This window comes from Myotis nattereri (assembly GCF_964212035.1).
Source record: "Myotis nattereri genome assembly, chromosome: 19".
Classification (NCBI taxonomy): Eukaryota; Metazoa; Chordata; class Mammalia; order Chiroptera; family Vespertilionidae; genus Myotis; species Myotis nattereri.
In genome coordinates this window covers 23,299,539-23,304,792 of record NC_138095.1, presented here as the reverse complement: position 1 = coordinate 23,304,792, position 5,254 = coordinate 23,299,539, and the positions used below count along the sequence as shown (strand labels likewise).

Genomic DNA, 5,254 nt, shown 5'->3' with positions numbered 1-5,254 from the left:
CCATTCTCCAGTTCTCTGTGGGGAGCGGGTCTTCTCCCCCACAGCACGGCAGTGACATCCTGAAGGCTGGAACCTCGCCCCCACGTGGCTAACACAGGAAAGGGCTCACGGTAGATGCTCAAGACTGATGCCACTAGAACTGAAACACCCCAGGACGCTTTGGGGCTACCACGGAGGCCGTGAAAAGCAGCCACTTCCCCAAGCTGCTTTGAGAGGGATCTTGAGAGAACAGGCAGGGGAAGGGCTAGTCAGAGATGCCTCTGCAGATGCTGAGATTACACCGGATGCCAAACACAGGCAAGTCCTAGATCTCAATTCCAGGTGGGCGGGCGTGTTTAGGGAGCTGCAATTCGGAGGCAGGCACTGCGCAAGCACTTGACTCTGCGGAATCCCCGCTGCGGCCCCCAGGGGAGCAGATGGCCCCTGTTGCAGCTTGGAAATCAGACTCACTGAGGGGAGGTTGTACAGCAGAGCACACACCCTCGGTGCAAAGCCCAGGCTCTTCCCAGGACATCCCTCTCCCGGGGGCTCCTCCTCACCGTCCTGGGAGTCCCCAAGGCACCCGGGGCCACCCTAGCCAGGGAGGGGATGGTGAAGAGGAGATGGCTCCTGCTTTTCATGTTTGTGGTGAACCCCTATTACAGACTAAACTGTGTCCCTCCCCAAAACCATTAGTTTAAGCCATAACCCCCCAATGTGACTATATTTGGAGATGGGGTACCTTAAAGAGGTAGTTCAGGTGAAATGAGGTCATAAGGGTGGGGCCCTAACCTGATAGGACTGGTGTCCTTACGAAAAGAGGAAGAGACACCAGATGTATCCCTCCCCACCCGTACCCCCCAGGTGTGTGCCCAGAGAAGAGGCCACGTGAGGACACCAAGAAGGTGGCCGTCTGCAAGCTGAGAGAGGCCGCAGGAGAAAGCAGCCTGGCACCCGGATGGACTTCCAGCTTCAGAACTGTGAGGAAACCCATGTGTGCTTCCCATCTGTCCTGGCAGCTCGCATTGACTGGCACAGGCCCCCTCCCACCCTGGGAAAACAAGGCCTAGCTCTCCGCTGGCCTCAGGGAGTTCCCTGGCAGCTCTTGGGCGTGCCCTGGGACCAGCCCCTCTGGACTCGGCGGGGAGTGGGGAGGTGGGCATGGAGGTGAGCCGGTGCGTGCCTGCGTGGGGCCTGCCCTGCCTGCCTTTGCCCCCCGGGGCAGAATCGAGGACTGCTGCAAGGAGCAGGGGTCTGAGACCCGGCCCGGCCCCTTCGGGTGGTGGGAACAAGGCCCAGTGTCCGTCTCCTTCCGGCGAGTCCCCTGGCCTGGGTCTCCTCCCCTCTGGGAAACAAACCCTCTCCTTTCAGGATAGCACACCAATTGCTATCCCCCCGCCCCCCTCCCACCACCACCACCACTGCCAGCTGCCCCTCCAGGAGCCCGTAACATGGGGAGAAGGCCCGGGCTCCGCCCAGACCCTGACTGCCTCCTCCCAGTGACCATCAGAAAGAGGAGGTGCCCGGAAAATCCCCATCCAAAAGGCAGCCCCGAAATGAGAATCACTCACAAGGCAAATGGCGCGAGACAGATGCCAGCGACAGCGCCCACTGAGCCGCATCCGCCCTCCCTCCCGCTGGCAGCTCCTCCCCACTCCCATCCCATGTTCCCATCCCATCCCATGCCCCCCCATTTGGTAGGGTCCTTGGGACCTGGTCTTGGGGAGGGTGCAGCCAGGGCCTCTGCCCCGGCCAGGCTCCCCCTGAGCACCAGCAGAGATTCAAGGGGGAGCCACGTCTGCCCAAGGTCAGGAAGTGACCGCCAGGCCCAGACAGGAAGGCCCAGAAGGGGAGGGCGGGCCGCTGGGGTGCCCTCCCACCCTCGAGCCGGCCTCCCTAGCCGGGTCCTGATTTCGCTGATCCTCGACCAGGGGGCCCGTTATCCATCCACAAGAGTCTGCATCCCAGAAGGTGGGCAGACTAAGGTCTCGGGAGAATTGTCCAGGCTTCCGGAAAACCGCCGAAGGCTGCTCCCTGCGTCACTGCAGCCAGGTCCCCCAGGCTCCAAAGACAAGACCAGGCCGGAGTCCTGAGCGTGCGGAGCCACCTGGGGAAGGCACGAGTGAGAGGATAAGGACACGGCCTCCATCCCCAGCCCCCCAGCCTCCCAACCTTACCCCACATCTGAGGGCGGCTGCCCTCCTGTGCCCACAGCACCTAGACAGGGTGCGGGTGGGGACTCCCAACACTACTAGGAACAGGAAGTGGTGAGAGCCGTGGATGCCCCGCCTTGAGAGGGCTAGCTGGGAGGATGACGAAGCAATAATGGGAACCCAGAGCCAGCCTCTGGGCATCATCAGAGAAGGGGCAAGGGTTCCGGTGGGCAGAGAGGGCCTCAGAGCCCTGGGGAGGCCTGGGTTCCTTACACAACATTCCCTCCAAGGAGACCTCTGCAGCCCCCTCGCGAAATACACCCCCTCCACACACATGTGCATACCTCCCAGGACGGGGAGCTCACTCCCTTGCTGAGACTGGGATCAAGCACATGGTCACGTGACGATCTGAGAGGGCAGAACCACGCATGGGCCTGGTGTTCACGTCCGGATCCACAGGCTGGGAAAAGGGCTCCGTCGGTGTTGGTGCTGAATGAAGGAAGGTGCTGAAATCTCGGCCATCGACCCACTGACCCCCGCCAGGACCACACAGAACAAGCCTCCAGCGCCCTGGCTCCCAGGAGCTCCAGTGTCTGGCCAGGCCCAGACCTAGGGAGGGTTTGGGGTGACAGGAAGAATTCCCCTCCCCCTGCCCACTTCATGAAATAAGTTCCATGGACCTTCTCCACCCCACACCTACCCAGACTTACCCGGCAGCGCCCAGCCAATGCGCTGGCATCCCGGGCCCAGCTCCCGGCTCCCACGTGGACCCCCACAGGCCCATCCTGGAAGACAGAAGAGCCAACCACACTGCAGGAGGAAACCGCAACCAGGCCCCTCCCCGGGCCCGGGCCTGGACAGGACTCGCCGCTAACCAGCCTATTTCCAGAGCTTGCTGTCAGCACTGGGATTGGGCGTGGGGCAGGGGTACTGAGCCCCCTGCCCTGAGAAGAATGTGCCCTCCAGGCGTGTTGCTGGGTCCCCACGTGACTGCCAAGCAAAGGAGCCCTGGCCAAGTCTTATCAACATGATGACAAAGGGCCAGGACCCAGAAGAGCAGGCAGGCCGGCCACCGGGGGTCCCCCCACCTCCTCCTGATGCCAGCTCCGTGTGTGCGGTGATAAAGTAACTAACTCAGCTCCTCACAACTTCCCGATGGTGGCGTTTATAAAATACTCGCCTCGAGGCCACAAGCGGGGTGCGAAAATGACCCATTGCGGAGGCCCCAGAAAGTGGGGACCAGCCCCTTCTTTGTGGCATAGAGGGAGGAAAGTGAATGAGCTGCATCACCAATCTCCCCTCCCACTGGGGGTCCCGGGATACCACACTTCCCTGCACAGACCAGCACAGGGCAGGCCGGTCGGCGGCGGGCTGGTCAGCTTGAATACTTATCTGCAAGGCTGCTTCCCGCGTGGTCTTGACCGTCAGAAGCTCTCCGACATCCCCTCCTCTCACTTCTGCCCCAGGAACTGGCTGCGCTCTGTAAAGAGACCCCCAGAGGAGCATCGTGTGACCCCAAAGTCCCTTTCTCCTGGCCCCTGTCCGTGTGTCTGATGGCCATAAGGCGGTGGGATTTTCAAGGGCAACTTTAGCTCCTGGGTCAAGCCGACAGCTGACTAGGAGGGCAGAGAGGAAGGCTCTGAGGTCAAACATGGGGGACTATGGTCCCCAACCCCACATATCCAATAGATGACTCACAATTAATCCTCAGGTTTAGCCCCTGCCTGGCACACAGTAAGTGTTCCAAAGTGTGCCAAGCCCGGCCGGTGTGGCTCAGGGGTTGAGTGTTGACCCATGAACCAGCAGGTCAAGGTTCAATTCCTGGTCAAGGCACATGCCCAGGTTTGGGCTTGATCCCCAGTAGGGGGCATGGAGGAGGCAGCCGATCCATGATTCTCTCTCATCATTGATGTTTCTATCTCTCCCTCTCCTTTCCTCTCTTTTGTTTTCAAAAGCCGTTTAGATGTGTTGACAGAGGACAAGCACCAAGAAGGGCCGGATGAAAGGCCATACAGAGACCTGGTGGGGGGCCCGGACCCCAGCATCTCAGCTCCCATTGGCCCACATGAGCGACACCCCACCCACCTGAGGCCAAGGTCAGTGCCCCATGAGGAAAGCTTTGACTGAGGGACTGGACCCCAGAGATTCCTAGGGGTCCCTCCTACCTCTGAGAGTCAGGTCTCAGCGCACACGGATCTCATGGTGGACGGGGGTGCAGAGCCTGACGCTGGTCTGTACGGTCCCGCGGGTGCACAGGAGAGGAAAGGTCATCTTGGTTACTCCTTTGATGCTGTGAGGGCCGTGGTGGCCTTGTGACATGTCTGGAACTCCTGTCATCAAGAGAGAGACGGGGGTGTGGAAATACTGGTATATAGGTACCCGTGGGCACGTTGGAGAATAGATGCCAGGGGTCCTGGTCTGACATCACAGCCTGTGCCACAAACTGATCTCTTTGGATGCAGATCAGAAGTCAAACAGGAAACTGGCCCGGCTGGCATGGCTCAGTGGTTGAGCATCGACCTATGAACCAGGAGGTCACGGGTTCCATTCCAGGTCAGGGCACATGCCCGGGTTTCAGGCTTGATCCCCAGTGCAGGGCGTGCAGGAGGCAGCCGATCCATGGTTCTGGTTCTCTCTCATCATTGATGTTTCTCTCTCTCTCTCTCCCTCTCCCTTCCTCTCTGAAATCAATACAAATATATATTTTTAAAAAGAAGTCAAGCAGGAAACTGACAGGTATCTTGGTCAGGCCAGTGCCAACAGAACTGCCTAATGCCCTGGGAAAATAGGACTTTACCGCACGGATCCCTGTCCTGCTCTGCCCCGTGGGCGGGAGCATCACCCCTCTGGGCCTGGCTTCGTACCAGCACCTGGGACAGTCAGCGCCTGCCTCCCAAGGCCGTTGCGAAGACTAAATGGGGCAATGAGTATGATCTGTCCGCTCGCACTCTATTGCTCCTGCCCTTGTCCACGCTGCTCACTGACACCACCCATGGGCCATCCATTTCCCCCCTGAGCTCTGAGCTCCATCCCTGGTCATGAAGGAACGGCTGCCAGGAAAACATGCATTCGGTTGCACTTTAGGATCCCTCTGGCTGTGGGTTTTTCCCTGACTCGGGGAT

The 5,254-nt window shown here is 59.9% G+C and overlaps 1 long non-coding RNA gene across 1 annotated transcript; it reads right to left on the bottom strand.

Moving 5' to 3' along the window:
- Positions 1 to 205: 205 nt before the first annotated feature.
- Positions 206 to 3,612, bottom strand: LOC308535341. Its single transcript, XR_013997256.1, has 3 exons — positions 2,843 to 3,612; positions 2,477 to 2,621; positions 206 to 2,086 (listed from the first exon to the last, which is right to left on the bottom strand). It is a non-coding gene; the product is annotated as an uncharacterized lncRNA (long non-coding RNA).
- Between the last annotated feature and the right edge of the window lie 1,642 nt (positions 3,613 to 5,254).